This window comes from Lissotriton vulgaris, chromosome 3_2 (assembly GCF_964263255.1).
Source record: "Lissotriton vulgaris chromosome 3_2, aLisVul1.2, whole genome shotgun sequence".
In the NCBI taxonomy this organism is placed as follows: Eukaryota; Metazoa; Chordata; class Amphibia; order Caudata; family Salamandridae; genus Lissotriton; species Lissotriton vulgaris.
Window position 1 is genome coordinate 87,378,443 of NC_141690.1, and position 18,228 is coordinate 87,396,670.

The 18,228-nt window shown below is 48.8% G+C and overlaps 1 protein-coding gene across 1 annotated transcript in view; it reads left to right on the plus strand.

Annotated features, from left to right (window-relative positions):
* The window catches only part of ADGRA3 (adhesion G protein-coupled receptor A3), a 375,408-nt gene that overhangs the window by 44,831 nt on the left and 312,349 nt on the right, over positions 1-18,228 (plus strand). The gene's annotated exons all lie outside the window — the stretch shown is intronic.

The following is an 18,228-nucleotide window of genomic DNA, read 5'->3' on the forward strand; positions in this document are numbered from 1 at the left end:
AATAGGGTGGGGCATTTATATTGTGTTAGCTCAACTTTATATTTAACCATATTCATTAATGTACGCAATATATCATCAGTCATTTTCATACTGAATCTGAATTAATGGCCTTTTTTCACCCACCCTGTTACATTACTACTTTAACAATCAAAGACTCGCTTGATGAATTAGAATTAACTGTCCAGCGAGTACGGGCATATGGCTATGCTGTGTGCAGGAATTTTCTCCGCTCACGTTTGTAGCTGATTGAAACCCCTGCCCTCCCACTGCTCTGCTATTGGTAGAGCGAGCAGTTTTTCAATACGTTGCAGTCAAAGCCTTACTCGCGCATTTCAGAAATGGAGCACGGCCAGAAACCACAGTCAGCGCCAGCTGCAGACGTATAAAAAAAAAAGACACAGAAGCAAAAAAGTGGGTCTGCCACATTTTTTAATCCATAACCTGGAATGCGAACACCCATATCATCTTATTTTGCGTATATCCAATGATTTCTAAAACTTACATTGGATACCTTGCGCCTGTACATTTTTTAATTCATTCTCTTTTCCACCATATGCCTGCTCCCCCCCCTCCCCCGCCCCCCACACCTCACACCAGGCTCCCCTTCCCTCCCACTGGCAGCCTGCGGCCACTGATCACGGTAAAGGCTTTGATCTATCTCACACCCCTCTCCCACTCCCTCCTCCCACTTGCTCCTACTGACCATGTAAAGGGGACGACACTGGAACAATGGCTGCCTCGCCAGGAATGGCCTTCTGTCGTCCCCTTCTTACATCCTCCAGACATAGCTGAGGCAGCTTCTTCCTGCAGTTTGTTCTTTGGGCGAGGGTATTCCTGGGTGTGGCAGAGCTGCATGCAGTGTAGGTCCATGCACACCACAACTTTGCCTTGCTTTGTTATATTTTTGCATTGTAAATGTTCACATTTGTTCGCAATTCGCCATGTGCCTTTCGTTTCTGTCTGACTCTCTCCTGCCCCTTCACTGTCTTGGCCTCTCCACTCTTCCTCTATTTCTGTCTCACTCTCTCCTGCCCCTTCACTGTCTTGGCCTCTCCACCCTTCCTCTATTTCTGTCTCACTCTCTCCTGCCCCTTCTTGTCCTGGCCTCTCCACTCTTCCTCTGTTTCCGTCTCACTCTCTCCTGCCCCTTCCCTGTCTTGGCCTCTCCACTCTTCCTCTATTTCTGTCTCACTCTCTCCTGGCCCTTCACTGTCTTGGCCTCTCCACTCTTCCTCTATTTCTGTCTCATTCTCTCCTGCCCCTTCCCTGTCTTGGCCTCTCCACTCTTCCTCTGTTTCCGTCTCAGTCTCTCCTGCCCCTTCACTATCTTGGCCTCTCCACTCTTCCTCTATTTCTGTCTCACTCTCTCCCGCCCCTTCGCTGTGTTGGCCTCTCCACTCTTCCTCTATTTCTGTCTCACTCTCTCCTGCCCCTTCACTGTCTTGGCCTCTCCACTCTTCCTATATTTCTGTTTCACTCTCTCCTGCCCCTTCACTGTCTTGACCTCTCCACTCTTCCTCTATTTCTGTCTCACTCTCTCCTGCCCCTTCAATGTCTTGGCCTCTCCACTCTTCCTCTATTTCTGTCTCACTCTCTCCTGCCCCTTCAATGTCTTGGCCTCTCCACTCTTCCTCTATTTCTGTCTCACTCCCTCCTGCCCCTTCACTGTCTTGGCCTCTCCACTCTTCCTCTATTTCTGTCTCACTCTCTCCTGCCCCTTCACTGTCTTGCTTCTGTTTATTGTATTTGCACAAATCTAATATCTTGGTCTATTCCCTTTCAATAATCAGGCATTTTTGTTTATTTGGTGTTTATGTTTTTGATGGGTTTATTTATAGGCACTTTCTATCTATCTATCTATCTATCTATCCCCCTCACTCTATCTATCGCCCTCACTCTATCTATCTATCTATCTATCTATCTATCTATCTATCTATCTATCTATCTATCTATCTATCTCTCTATCTCTCTATCTCTCTATCTCTCTATCTGCACTCTTCCTCTATTTCTGTCTCACTCTCTTCTGCCCCCTCACTGTCTTGGCCTCTCCACTCTTCCTCTATTTCTGTTTCACTCTCTCCTGCCCCTTCACTGTCTTGGCCTCTCCACTCTGTCTCACTCTCTCCTGCCCCTTCACTGTCTTGGCCTCTCCACTCTTCCTCTATTTCTGTCTCACTCTCTCCTGCCCCTTCCCTGTCCTGGCCTCTTCACTCTTCCTCTGTCTCTGTCTCACTCTCTCCTGCCCCTTCCCTGTCTTGGCCTCTCCACTCTTCCTCTATTTCTGTCTCACTCTCTCCTGCCCCTTCCCTGTCTTGGCCTCTCCACTCTGTCTCACTCTCTCCTGCCCCTTCACTGTCTTGGCCTCTCCACTCTTCCTCTATTTCTGTCTCACTCTCTCCTGCCCCTTCCCTGTCTTGGCCTCTCCTCTCAATCTGTGCAACTATTCAACAACAACTGGTTCAAATATGTTCTCTCAATGTTTAAAGCTTTATTACAAATGTCACAAAAAGATGTTAATATTTCACTTCTGTTCTTGGATTTTCGCCACAATAAAATACACTGAACAAAATCTTCACAAATGTTATTTATTAAAGTTTAAGCTATTGCCATTATAAATTACAGTAACTTTTATTTGAGTATTAATTATATAAAAAAAATACATTGTTATTTGTAATATCAATACATCTAAGTCAGGTAAATACAAAACATGTTGCATTACAAATGCTAAAGGTGTCACATTTGGAAAAGTTAAAAGTATTGGCATTAAAAATGACAGCTATTAATTTCGCTATGTTCAAAACAAACACATAAATAAAAGATTTCTCATTTACAAGACCAATAGCTCAAACTTTCCTAATGCGAGACCTATTGCATTGCAAATGCTGGTCTTGCCTTCTGCTCCCCTGATTGCACTCGTTTTTCTTGCCTTCTGCTCCCCTGATTGCCCTCGTTTTCTTGCCTTCTGCTTCCCTGATTGTACTCGTTTTTTCTTGCCTTCGGCTCCCCCACTCCATCCATCCATCCTTCCCCCCACTCCATCCATCCATCCCCCCCACTCCATCCATCCATCCCCCCACTCCATTCATCAATCCCCCCCACTCCATCCATCCCCCCACTCCATCCATCCCCCCCCACTTCATACATCCCCCCACTCCATCCATCCATCCCCCCACTCCATCCATCCATCCATCCATCCATCCACTCCATCCACTCCATCCATCCATCCACTCCATCCATCCACTCCATCCATCCATCCACTCCATCCATCCATCCACTCCATCCATCCCCCACTCCATCCATCCATCCATCCACTCCATCCATCCATCCATCCCTCCATCCATTCCCCCCAATCCATCCATTCCCCCACTCCATCCATTCCCCCTCTATCCATCCATCCCCACACTCCATCCATCCATTACCCCGACTCCATCCATCCCTCCCCCGCCCCACACTCCATCCCTCCCCCGCCCCACACTCCATCCCTCCCCCCGCCCCACACTCCATCCCTCCCCCTGCCCCACACTCCATCCCTCCCCCTGCCCCACACTCCATCCCTCCCCCTGCCCCACACTCCATCCCTCCCCCTGCCCCACACTCCATCCCTCCCCCTGCCCCACACTCCATCCCTCCCCCTGTCCCACACTCCATCCCTCCCCTGCCCCACACTCCATCCCTCCCCTGCCCCACACTCCATCCTCCCCTGCCCCACACTCCATCCTCCCCTGCCCCATACTCCATCCTCCCCTGCCCCACACTCCCTCCCTCCCCGCCCCACACTCCCTCCCTCCCCGCCCCACACTCCCTCCCTCCCCGCCCCACACTCCCTCCCTCCCCGCCCCACACTCCCTCCCTCCCCGCCCCCTCCCTCCCCCGCCCCACACTCCCTCCCTCCCCGCCCCACACTCCCTCCCTCCCCGCCCCACACTCCCTCCCTCCCCGCCCCACACTCCCTCCCTCCCCGCCCCCTCCCTCCCCCGCCCCACACTCCCTCCCTCCCCCGCCCCACACTCCCTCCCTCCCCCGCCCCACGCTCCCTCCCCCGCCCCACGCTCCATCTCTCCCCCGCCCCACGCTCCATCTCTCCCCCGCCCCACGCTCCATCTCTCCCCCGCCCCACACTCCATCTCTCCCCCGCCCCACACTCCATCTCTCCCCCGCCCCACACTCCATCTCTCCCCCGCCCCACACTCCATCTCTCCCCGCCCCACACTCCTTCTCTCCCCCGCCCCACACTCCTTCTCTCCCCCGCCCCACACTCCTTCTCTCCCCCGCCCCACACTCCATCTCTCCCCCGCCCCACACTCCATCTCTCCCCCGCCCCACACTCCATCTCTCCCCCGCCCCACACTCCATCTCTCCCCCGCCCCACACTCCATCTCTCCCCCGCCCCACACTCCATCTCTCCCCCGCCCCACACTCCATCTCTCCCCCGCCCCACACTCCATCTCTCCCCCGCCCCACACTCCATCTCTTCCCCGCCCCACACTCCATCTCTCCCCCGCCCCACACTCCATCTCTCCCAGACTCCCTCCCTCGCCCAGACTCCCTCCCTCGCCCAGACTCCCTCCCTCGCCCAGACTCCCTCCCTCGCCCAGACTCCCTCCCTCGCCCAGACTCCCTCCCTCGCCCAGACTCCCTCCCTCGCCCAGACTCCCTCCCTCGCCCAGACTCCCTCCCTCGCCCAGACTCCCTCCCTCGCCCAGACTCCCTCCCTCGCCCAGACTCCCTCCCTCGCCCAGACTCCCTTCCTCGCCCAGACTCCCTTCCTCGCCCAGACTCCCTTCCTCGCCCAGACTCCCTTCCTCGCCCAGACTCCCTTCCTCGCCCAGACTCCCTTCCTCGCCCAGACTCCCTTCCTCGCCCAGACTCCCTTCCTCGCCCAGACTCCCTTCCTCGCCCAGACTCCCTTCCTCGCCCAGACTCCCTTCCTCGCCCAGACTCCCTTCCTCGCCCAGACTCCCTTCCTCGCCCAGACTCCCTTCCTCGCCCAGACTCCCTTCCTCGCCCAGACTCCCTTCCTCGCCCAGACTCCCTTCCTCGCCCAGACTCCCTTCCTCGCCCAGACTCCCTTCCTCGCCCAGACTCCCTTCCTCGCCCAGACTCCCTTCCTCGCCCAGACTCCCTTCCTCGCCCAGACTCCCTCCCTCGCCCAGACTCCCTCCCTCGCCCAGACTCCCTCCCTCGCCCAGACTCCCTCCCTCGCCCAGACTCCCTCCCTCGCCCAGACTCCCTCCCTCGCCCAGACTCCCTCCCTCGCCCAGACTCCCTCCCTCGCCCAGACTCCCTCCCTCGCCCAGACTCCCTCCCTCGCCCAGACTCCCTCCCTCGCCCAGACTCCCTCCCTCGCCCAGACTCCCTCCCTCGCCCAGACTCCCTCCCTCGCCCAGACTCCCTCCCTCGCCCAGACTCCCTCCCTCGCCCAGACTCCCTCCCTCGCCCAGACTCCCTCCCTCGCCCAGACTCCCTCCCTCGCCCAGACTCCCTCCCTCGCCCAGACTCCCTCCCTCGCCCAGACTCCCTCCCTCGCCCAGACTCCCTCCCTCGCCCAGACTCCCTCCCTCGCCCAGACTCCCTCCCTCGCCCAGACTCCCTCCCTCGCCCAGACTCCATCTCTCCCCCGCCCCACACTCCATCTCTCCCCCGTCCCACACTCCATCTCTCCCCCGTCCCACACTCCATCTCTCCCCCGTCCCACACTCCATCTCTCCCCCGTCCCACACTCCATCTCTCCCCCGTCCCACACTCCATCTCTCCCCCAGACTCCCTCCCTCGCCCATCTCTGGCCCTCCCTCTGTCTATCTCTGGCCCTCCCTCTGTCTATCTCTGGCCCTCCCTCTGTCTATCTCTGGCCCTCCCTCTGTCTATCTCTGGCCCTCCCTCTGTCTATCTCTGGCCCTCCCTCTGTCTATCTCTGGCCCTCCCTCTGTCTATCTCTGGCCCTCCCTCTGTCTATCTCTGGCCCTCCCTCTGTCTATCTCTGGCCCTCCCTCTGTCTATCTCTGGCCCTCCCTCTGTCTATCTCTTGCCCTCCCTCTATCTATCTATCGCCCTCCCTCTATCTATCTATCGCCCTCCCTCTATCTATCTATCGCCCTCCCTCTTATCTATTGCATCACCACGGCATCACTCGGGGGCACCACAATATCACTCGTCGCCGCCACAGCATCACTCGTCGCCGCCACAGCATCACTCGTCGCCGCCACAGCATCACTCGTCGCCGCCACTGCATCACTCGTCGCCGCCACTGCATCACTCGTCGCCGCCACTGCATCACTCGTCGCCGCCACTGCATCACTCGTCGCCGCCACTGCATCACTCGTCGCCGCCACTGCATCACTCGTCGCCGCCACTGCATCACTCGTCGCCGCCACAGCATCACTCGTCGCCGCCACTGCATCACTCGTCGCCGCCACAGCATCACTCGTCGCCGCCACAGCATCACTCGTCGCCGCCACAGCATCACTCGTCGCCGCCACAGCATCACTCGTCGCCGCCACAGCATCACTCGTCGCCGCCACAGCATCACTCGTCGCCGCCACCGCATCATTCAGAGCCACCACCGCATCATTCAGAGCCACCACCGCATCATTCAGAGCCACCACAGCATCATTCAGAGCCACCACAGCATCAATCTGTGCAACCATTCAACAACAACTGATTCAAATATGTTCTCTCACGGTTTCAAACTTTATTACAAATGTCACAAACATTTTTTTCATATTTCACTACTGTTCTTGTATTTTCATCACAATAAAATACACTAAACATAATCTTCCAAAAAGTTATTTGCAAAAGTTTAAGCTATTGCCATTATAAATTACAATAACTTTTATTTAAGTATTAAATATTGAAAAAAATACAACCCTTTGTTATTTTTAATATTAATACATCTAAGTCATGTAAATAAAACACATTTTGCATTACAAATGCTATAGGTGTCACGTTTGCAAAAGTTAACACTATTGGCATTGTAAATGACAGAGTTATTAATTTCGCTATTTTCAAAACAAAAACATAAATAAAAAATTTGTCATTTACAATACTAATACCTCTAACTTTACTAATGCGAGCCCTATTGCATTGCAAATGCTTGTTTTTCTTTTCTGATCATAAATGTAGCCAGGAGCCTGTCTTCCACTGTGAATAAGAACATGATCGTTTTTACAGCTGTCCCAACCACAAGGGTACTTTAGGCTCTTTCACTCAATTGTACTTGTTGGTAAAGTTCCAGAATTACCCAAGCAAAGTGAAACAAGCAGTGGCAAAGCAAATAGGTCTGCCATGAACAGCTAGTCTTTCGCTTTGTCAATGTTTGTTTTGTCACGGTTTTTGCAAAACTTTGTTGATAAAGTTGCAATAAAAAATAAATTATTTGGCTAAAAGTAAAATACATTTTTGGTCTCCAAAAGCAAACATTTCCATCATAGTACACTTTGTGTGTGGATATGCTGCTTGTGAAAGGATCGGATTCCATCACACACAGTGAAGTTAACCAACGGCTGAAAATGGCTGACCTATTGTCTCATGCTGACGTGGGTGGAAGAAAAATGTAAATCACGTAATAACAGACCAATGGATGATTAAGGCTATCTGAAAACCCCTATAAGTAAGAATGCTATACATAACAGTTTAGTAAAAAAAATAAGTTCCTGGTTAGCTAGCCCCCGGCCTAAAAGAATCGTCTGTACATATCAGTAAACGCATTAATATGTCCCAGTATTTTCTCTGCTGGTCTTTGCAGCTGTCTCTCTTCACCCTAGTCTTGAAAGCGGAGTCCCAGAGTATGCTTATGTTTACTTTTACAGCCCCTCTAAAATCCCCTGGTGACATCTGTTAGTCAGCTGTTTGCCTTCATTGCTGGACCAGACCCCGTCTGTTTATCTTCTTCACACTTTTACTTACTATGTATTTATTATTTTGATACTGCTTTCGCTGTTGCTCTTAACATTGCATGTTATCCTGTCCTCAACTCTCGAATTTAAAACTGCTGTTTTAAAAAGAAAAAGTACATAGTAGAAGTGTGTGCACCCTTGATCTGAACCGAGTAGGTTTCTGCTTTTACGTTTTCAAATAACCTTTCAAGTTTCTCTAAAATGTCCAAATTGAAAGAAAATCACTGATATTTAAGATATTTTACTTAACTGCGTCTGATGCTTCCCATTCCCGCCCTGTGTTTTATTTTTGTAACTACAAGTTACCGTTTGGTGGCCTAAGCCAAGGTAGTTCAAACAAAAGGTCGAATGTTCTGTTGCTTGATTTGAACAGATGATGTGCAGTAACAAAAGCACTCAGCCATTAGGTCTGGTTTATTTTATTTGTATGTGTTCGGTGTTGTAATAATCGTCAGATGTGTGTGATATGTATGGCTGCTCAAACATATAGCATACTTGTACACACAGACTTCTCTCCGAAGAACATGCATAAGCGCAATGAACAACACGCATCTGGGAAGCGATAGGTGAAAAAATAAACTCTTGCAGCAAGCACCCTTGAATGCAGCTAATAGCTGCTAGGCGAATTCCTCGAGCTCACCAAGACTAGTGCGGGGTTTTGTTCGGAGCTGTTCATTTGTCGTATTATGAGCATTAAACCTGCTTTAAAGTAACTGCTCATACGATTCTCTTAAATTCAGAATGTCATTGCGGCTACCTGCAGAATTTTGGGACAAATTCTGAGCATGGTTCATGTTAGACCTGGCACCATTGGTGTCGATCTCCCTTCCATTTTTGCTGTTGCCACATGTATTTTTGCTGGTGTTAGATGCTTTTGGGCACTGTGCCACTGCTATTCAGTGCCACAGTGCAAGTGCTCCCTATTGTAAATTGATGTATGGATTAGTGATTCCATGTTTCACTATTTTGGTTTACTTGACAGACCCTAGTCTAGTGCACTGAATGTGCCAGGGCGTGTAATCCAAATGCTGCTGGTGGGCCTGCAGCACTGGTTGTGCCACCCACAGAAGCAGCCTTGTAAAATGTGTATAAGGTCTGCCATTGAAGAGCCTGCGTGCAGTCTGGTACTGTCATGCTGACTGGGCAAGTGCACCCACTTGCCAGTCCCTAAACCTTCCCTTGTCTTCATATTAGTCACTCCTATGGTAGGCCCAAGGGCAGGGTGCATTGTAAGTATAAGGTAGGACAAGCCCTGATGTGTGTGGCAGGTCCTAATAGTGAATTACAGCCATTATCGTTTTTCACTATTGCAAGGCTACCTGTTCTCCATAGGCCAGAATGGGCTGTTAAAATTGTTACATTTTATAATCCTAACAGGCTCAGAGAACATGGTAGAAATTTGAGTTTAGTATGCTTGAACTCAGAATAATAAAATACATCTTTTAGTGAAGTTGGTTTTAATATTCTGTGTTTGCAAATACCACTTTTCGAAAGTAGGTATTTGCTTGTCTAACCATTCAAACCTGCCTCTGCTAGTTTGTGTATTCCTATGTCTGGTTTCTGTGAGTGACAGGGCTGGGGAATTCCAGGAGACAGGCTGAGTCACCGAGTGGTCAATAGAGAGATCTGCATCTTGATGGGAGGGAGGGGTTCATCTGAACTCTGAATAGGGCTGTGCCTGCCTTCCACAATGCTGGCTCCACCTCCTGGGGAGCGGCTGATGTCTCTGCCCTACACACTGAAAGAAGAGAAGGAGGCCTGTCAACAAAGTCCTCCAGGACTGTACTTTTCTTCCACAATGCTGGCTCCACCTCCTGTGGGGCGTCTGATGTGCATGCCCTGCACTGTGAAAGGAAACGAGGAGTCTGATAAACAGAGTGCTTCAGAACTAGTTTGTACTGGGCAAACGCCCCTCTCCCCTCAGAGAACAAAGGATTTCTGGGTGTAAATATTGGGACCCTGATCCAATGAAATTAGATCACTTGTGGGCTACAAGAAGAAACCTTTACTGAGGAGAGGAACCTGAAGAAACTGAGGAGAGACTATTCCCAAGCTGAAGTGCTGCTTGGGGGATTGGCCTGCAGTGATTGCCTTACTGCCAAAGGAAGGAGAAAGGAACTTTGTAACTTTGCTTTCAACTTGTGAAGGATCTCCAAGGGTTTGGAAAAGAGCTTGCCTCCTGCTGAAGTCTCAGGGACAACAAACTTCACCCCCAGCTCCCCAGAGTTCTTTTGGAAGTGCCTGCTACTGTTCTGACCTTCTGAGGAACTGGGTGTTGCAAGGAACTGGAAGTGCGACTCAACGAGAATAAGCGTTTTGCCATCGCTGTGCCTGCCGTCGCAACTCCGGAGAAATGTGTCGCCGCTGGAACTGTCGCACTGCACTGAATCGGAGAGAAGCGTGCCTCAACAAAGAGGAAGTGTGTCGCCGTCGCTGCTGCTGCCGTCGCAACTCTGAAGAAGGAGGGTGTCACCGCTGGAGCTGTCGAACTGCAACGCATCAGGAGAAGAATCTTGCAATGAGGTCGGAGCGTGTCGCTGTCGCTGTGCCTGCTGTCGCAACTCCGGAAAAGGAGTTTGTCGCCGCTGGAACTGTCTTACTGCACCGCATCGAATAGAGCACCTCGCATCTCCGAGAAGCGCGCCGCCGTCGGAGTTGCTGCCGACGCATCTTCTTGGGTATCGCCGCGGAAGCTTGACTCATCGTGGAGAAGAGCGTCGCCGCTGGAGCTGTTGGCGTTGCATCGTTAGGGTGTCGCCGGTGCAGTCCACACATCTAACCGAGAGTTTCTCGCTTTCCCGAGAAGCGTGCCGCATCCGGGATATCTTCACGTCTTTATTTCTTTGTATCTGGACTTTGCTGCCTTTCCCATCGCTGCGACATTGCTTGTCGTGGAAGCGCAACGCAACTTAAGGTACATTGACGCAGTGTTGCATCTAAGAACTGAACTGAACTAAGCTTAAATCTACCATCTTAAAGTAATCATAGTGTGTATTTTTGTTTATGGTCTTGTGGTAACTCTATATAAAGTCTACTTATTTTTTATATAAAAACTGTGGTGTCCATTTGTAGTGTTGTCACTGGGTTACTGTATGTGGTCACAACTGCTTAACTTACAACGCCTCTGAAATAAGCCTTGACTGCTCGTGCCACGCAACCTAGAGGGTGAGGAGAGGGTCCCTATTTGTCACAAGTACCTACCTGTGCCAACTAGAGACCCTCAAATCTAACATTGGTGGCAGCGGTGGGATTCCGAATTTGCATTTTTGACTCATGTACAGTGACTGGTGAATACTACTTAGTGAGTGCAGACCATAACGATACTGCATACTTTTTGGTAGATTCCTTTTTGTGTTTTTGGATTGTTCTATTTTTGAAAGATGCCTAATTCAGTTGTGTTAGAGAGGGCAGAATCCATAGCCTCTACTGATCTTGAATGGGAAGAAGAGAAATTGAAAGCTACAAAGTTGCACAGCTGAAATTTTTTTGCAAAAAGTTCAATGTTCCCACCTCTGGATTCAGAGTAAAAGAAGAATTCTACTGGGCGCTGAGGGCCTGGGTAGAAGCAAGGAAAACTCCTGTGATTGAAGAGGATGACTAGGCAATTGTGCAACAAGAAAGGACAATGGGCCTAGGAGAGAGGAAAGTACCTTCCCCCGCATGTAGCAGTGCCTCTAACAAAAGTCTGTCTCCAGAGGAGTTGGAGGACAGAGAGAGATCAAGAAGGCATGAAATGGAGATGACCAGGTTCAAGGTGCATAGGCAGTCGGAATTAGAAAATAGAAAGTTAGATCTTGAGGAAAAGAAAATGCAGTTTGAGCATGAAAAAGTTTTGAGGGAGTTGGAGTTTAAAATTAAAAAGTTACTCCCTCTGGTTTGACACCTGAGCTCTATAGGCAGAGGTTGAGGAAATGCAAAAAGTTAGAAAACAGTACTGGGGTTGAATATGTCCCTTTCTTTTGCAGAGCAGTACTGGGGTTGAATATGTCACTTTCTTTTGCAGAGCATTGGATGGTTGGGTAAAGGGCAGCAAGGTTAATGATTTTCACGGTCTCTTAAATTTGATTGCATGGGAGCACTTGTCTGATATTTTTTTTCCAGAGCTGCACCAGCATCTGATAGATAGAAAGCTACCTAACCCTAGGAAGCTTGCAGAGGAGGCGGACCGCTGGGTCAGTATCAGGGTCCACAAGGGTCACATGGGAGACTCAGCCAAAGGTGGACAGGGTTCCCAGCAGATGAGTGGGGGGGACAAGGGTAAACAGAAGGAGTTCCGCAAAGGGCCCCAAAGTGGTCCCCAAGGGAACCCCGTGAAAGGTTCCCAGCCTCCCCCTGAGAGAAAGCAAGGGGCCCCAACAGGTAGTCCTGTTCCCCAGGTGCCCCTGAAATGTTACAAGTGTGGTGATCTGGGTCATAAGGTGTATGATACCAGGTGCCGCCTGTTTGGTAAACAAGCCCCCACTGGTGCTCTGCCCCGGCAGATGGCTAGTGTAGCCTTGGGGGAAGAGATTAATGTCCAAGGTGGGGGGGGGGGTCCCGCACAGATGACCCTAGTCTCTTTAGGAGACAATGAGATGGTCTCAGAGGCTCAGCTGCCCAGGAACACTAAGAAATATGGGCAGCAAGTGACCGTCAATGGCCAATAGGTGGGGGCTCTTAGAGATACAGGAGCCAATGGGACAGCTGTCAGGTGTCACCTGGTGTCTCAAGAGCAGATTGTCCCTCATGCATATTGCCGAGTTGTGACGCCGACAACACAGAGTCATTGTCCTATGGCTCAGGTTCCCCTTGAGTTGGGGGGGGTTCTCTGGGACTCTTCAAGTAACTGTGAGGCTTGCCATGCCTAATGACTGTTTGTTAGGAAATGATTTGAAGACAGTCGCGGCTGGTGACATTTGAAATAGGCGGGCGTAATTCCTGATCTCAGCACACCTTACTGCACCAGCGTGAAGGAGGCCCTCTGGAGCCGCGTTACACCAAACAGCGATAATCCCTTGCCTCATAATAATAAAAATAAAAGTAAAAAAACGTACCTTGGCTTGGCTTCCCGCTCTGGCTCGAGTCCTGTCCCGAGGGCCGAGACTGCAGACTCCCGCGCGCCATCCTGGATTTTTTTGAAATGCCTCGTCACCAGAGTCGTCTGACTCGTCACTGAAGGCTGCAGGCAGCCTCCCTCCCCTCCATGGCAGCCGGCGCTGATTGGTTCGGCCGGCTGCCCTAAATACGTCATTCCTCTTGGTCTGCATGCTGCAGAACGGAGAGTGGGAGGAGGCTTGGGGGAGCGGCTTGCCCACTGTTGCTAATACTGTCTGTTTGGACAGCCTCTCAGGCTGTCCAAACAGTCCGTATTCACAACAGTGGGCAAGCCACACCCCAAGCCACTCCCCCCTGCCCTGAGGCTCGAGTGAACAGGAAGTTTGTTGCTGACTGTTTTCTCGCCGTGCGAGAAGGGCAGGCAGAAACAAATGGTAGTTATAAATAAATAACTACCATTTGTTTCTGCCTTCTTCTCGCACGGCGAGAAAACAGGGGGGCGGCGCCCAAACGCCCCCATGGTAAAACCGCCACTGTTTGAAGAGCTCCCCTTGGGAAAAGGTGGAGAAAACAACTCACTTGAAGATGGTTGGACTGCCTGACTGGGTGTGCGTGACCACCCAGTCAATGTCAGCCAGTAGGGGTTCTCAAGAGGACCTGGAGCCTGAGAGGGAGGCCCAGGAGCGTGCCAAAGACAGAAGTGGCGAGGGGCACGGGAAACCGGCCTCTGAAGTTCCCACGGTCCAAGAGGAGGTAGACCCTGAGGGGGATGCCCTGGAGCCTGCTGGCGAACAGATAGCTTAACTAGGAGATCTGCCTGAGCTGACCCATTGGCAGCAAGACGGAGGTCCCTCCAGGAAAGACTTCTGCAAGGAGCAGAGAGAGTGCCCTTCTCTTGTGGGCTTGCGGCAACAGGCTGTAAGCCAGGCAGCAGGTGATCAGTCAGGATCACATTGGGTGTACTGGGAGAATGGTCTGCTGTATAGTGAGCTTAAGATTGCTGAACCTGGGTCAGCCTGTGTGCTTGTGGTACCTCAGAAGTTCAGAGCCTTCCTACTGGGGCTGGCTCATGATGTGCCATTAGCAGGACATTTGGGGCAGGACAAGACCTTTTGAGAGGCTTGTCACCCACTTTCATCAGCCCCAAATGCGCAAGACTTCTGATACTCGTTGCAGGACGTGTCAGACTTGCCAGGCAAGTAGAAAGAGTGGGAGGAAGCACAAGGCTCCTCTCCAGCCATTCCCTGTGGTCAGTACCCCCTTTGAGCGGGTGGGGGTTGACATTGTGAGGCCACTGGACCCCAAGACAGCCATGTGCAATAGGTTCATCCTGGTTTTGGTGGACCATTTGTAGTGTTGTCACTGGGTTACTGTATGTGGTCACAGCTGCTTAACTTACAACGCCTCTGAAATAAGCCTTGACTGCTCGTGCCACGCAACCTAGAGGGTGAGCAGGGGTTATTTTAGGTGTGTAATCCCCTTTCCCTGACTAGAGGAGAGGGTCCCTATTTGTCACAAGTACCTACATGTACCAACTAGAGACCCCCAAATCTAACAGTTCAAATGATATTGGTACCATTTATGCAAAGGCTGGTAGCCTGACCTGGAAGGGGAGGTCATTCACCTCTCCATATGGAATTTGGCCGCGCATAATGGGGACTGGCCACAAGCAGCCTGGCACTGCAGGCAGCATTTTCTTGTTTGTCCGTTCCTTTGAGCATAACCTCTTTACCATCCTTTTGATCAGATGACTGGTATCCTTCTACAGCTCACATTCGGGGATCTACCTTTTTTCCTTTCTTTTTCTTCCAGCACTCCATGAGTGCTTGTACTTTCTTGCTCTCTACCTCGTGTGCTACTTCATCTCTCAAATACCAAACCCCAGTGCCCTTCGTGTAGCTTCCTCCTCTGCCCACATGAGCTTGTCCATATGGGCTTAAAAAAAAATAAAAAAAAATAAATAAATAAATATATATATATATATATATATATATATATATATATATATATATATATATCTATATATATATATATATATATATTGTATGAGTTATTTATTCCATGCAATTTGTTGAGGAATTATACAGAGCATTTAAGCTGTTATAAATTACCATCGAGGCATGTAAGCGGAAAGTATTTCATCTGTCTATTGGAGGTTGCACTGCACTTGCACTTTAAAAGCGATGTAAAAAATCAATGAGATGTCATGTGATCAAGGGAGGGATCTCCCGAAACGCGTCATGGCGGCATTGGCAAGAATAAAATAATGCACTTATGAAATTGGGTCCACGCTTTTCTGTTAATTTTGGAATTGGAAGTAGAAGGAGAGTTGGAGTGATATGTAAGATATATATATATATATATATTGAAATTCCCACGTTATAGTTAGTTGGACTCACTATAACTTGCGTGCCTGCAATGCACTGCTGATGACGTCACACCATCCTTATGACAGAGTGACAGACCTCCTTTCAGTGTAATGTAACCCTTGAAACACATTCAAAAATAGAAACTAACATTTACAAAAAAATTGAGATACCCTTACCAGTTACAACAATCAATTCAGTAATTCCACCATCTATATACACATCCACTCATTCACCAACAGTTCTAAATAGTCACTCATACATATTTATTTTTCAGAAAGACACACATTCACTGGATGGTGTCATCAGTGATGTAATGAGTGATGTCACTGACCATGTCATGAGTGATGTAATATGTGACGTCATCAGCAGTGCATTGCAGGCGCGCAAGTTATAGTGAGTCCAACTAAATATAACGTGGGAATTTCAATGGTTTTATGTCCGGTTTGACACCAGTTATAGTTAGCTGGAAGTTTTACTGACCTAAAACCATTGAAATTCCCACGTTATAGTTAGTTGGACTCACTATAACTTGCGCGCCTGCAATGCACTGCTGATGACGTCACATATTACATCACTCATGACATGGTCAGTGACATCACTCATGACATCACTGATGACACCATCCTTATGACAGTGACAGACCTCCTTTCAGTGAAATGTAACCCTTGAAACACATATTCAAAAATAGAAACTAAAATTTACAAAAAAATTGAGATACCCTTACCAGTTACAACCAATTCAGTAATTCCACCATCTATATACACATCCACTCATTCACCAACAGTTCTAAGTAGTCACTCATACATATTCATTTTTCAGAAAGACACACATTCACTGGATGGTGTCATCAGTGATGTCACTGACCATGTCATGAGTGATGTAATATGTGACGTCATCAGCAGTGCATTGCAGGCGCGCAAGTTATTGTGAGTCCAACTTACTATAAAGTGGGAATTTCAATGGTTTTATGTCAGTAAAATTTCCAGCTAACTATAACTGGTTTCAAACCTATGGTTTTTTCAGTGAATATATATATATATATATGTGTGTGTGTATATATATATATATATATATATATATGTATGTATGTATGTATGTATGTATGTATGTATATATATATATATATATGTGTGTGTATATATATATATATATTTGTGTATATATATATATATATGTATATATATATACGCTTTATTAGTTTTCAGGTTACATACATAAACAACAACAATAGAAATAATTTTGTTGCAACAAGCCTGACCCCCACAGTGCCCTGTAGGAGAGTTAACTAAAGAGTGTCCCATGAGAGCTAGACCTCCTATGACAGGGATTCTGTCTATGCCACTCGATCTCCCCATACCTTATGGCATCCCCTACATTTTTCACACCTCTTTTCGCTGTGGCAGCATAGTCCATCCCAGCGCTAGTTTTGTTTTTAATGTATATCCCCCCGCCTCAGGCGTCTTCTTAGCGCTTCCATCTACTTCCGTTGCTTCCTACCTGCATCTCTGTTGCTCCCCTCCCCAAGTCAATTTGTTTCCCACTTTTTTGAGGGGGCAGGTGGTATTTGGTGCTGGACTACACTGTTTTTAAAGAAGCATTTTCACACAAGTAATCTGCTGTCTTGGAACAGTAAATAAAATAAATAAATGTTGACATGAGCGAATGTTAAAAAAAAAAAAATGCACAAGTTCTAGCTTAGTGAACTAACTAGAACTTGCGATCCCATCATGTACTGCATATGACCTCCCATATTACATCACTCATGATATGTTAATTGACATCACACTGAAAAGCTATTAAAAAGGGAATTATTTTATTCACTTTTGTTTCTACTGTGGGATACTTGCATCAGAAGCTTTGACACGCATGACTAGTCCATATGGTTATCGGTACCAAGCAATTTGATGGGTCTGCCACTAGAGAATAATACATTTCAGTAGTGGATCAATGGACAGTACTGTGGTGGGCTTGTCCCGCAGGTCCAGGTGTAGATAGGTAGACACAGCAGACCAGAACAGGTGCATATAGATGGTAGTTTATTAGTAGATAAGATGGTACAAGTTAACAGCCCCACCAGGAGCAGACCTATTCGCCGCTCAGCCCATCCTCAACTGTGTCTCTCATGCGTCCAACATTCCACAAACCAAGATTCCAGAGAGAACTCTCACACAGGGCTGATCAGCTAGATGCAGGTACATAGAAATAACATGAGGATACTACAAGTACATCATGGTAAAAGACCTAGATTGTTTTTATCTGCATGCTTTTATTTTTTGCGTCTGGTCACATGGCATGCATATGGCTGCTCTAGTTTCTTCCAATTAAGCATTGTTAGGTCTTGCCTATCAAACCGCTTTTAGCTGTTTGGTAGGCAAAATTTTCTTATGGACCATACCAAAAACTTACAGTGGGCTTAGCGCATGCTCACTGCTTACCATTGGTTAACTTTACTATCGCTCTCATCTGATTGCTTTTCAGGCAATGTCTTGCCTTCCTCTTCTCGTGTTTGTTTCTCCACTGAGATTGGTGACTTTTATCCTTCCACTGCTCTTATTTTGGGAAGCACTTCTTTTTCATTAAGCACTCCATAACAGGTGCTCCCTCTTGTGCTCGCTTGCCCCTCAAATACCTGCCCCATTGCTTCCCCTTCACTTACATCGCTATTGCTCCTCTAATCAAAGGTGGCCCTTGAATAAATGTTTTTTTTTGGTTTTTACTTTTGGTTGGGAGCAGATGCCTTTTGCTGCCGCTCCTGCTACACAGATTAATAGAAACGTTGAGGTGCTTTCTGTTGCTCCCTTGCCTCCCTCAACCCACTCCCTGTTTCTCCCCTCCCAAAAACCCTTCACCTGCTCCTCCATTTCTCCCTACCCCTAGCAGTCATTTAAATTTTCTTTGTGGGCTCGACTCCTGCTTTTTGCTGTCAGACCACT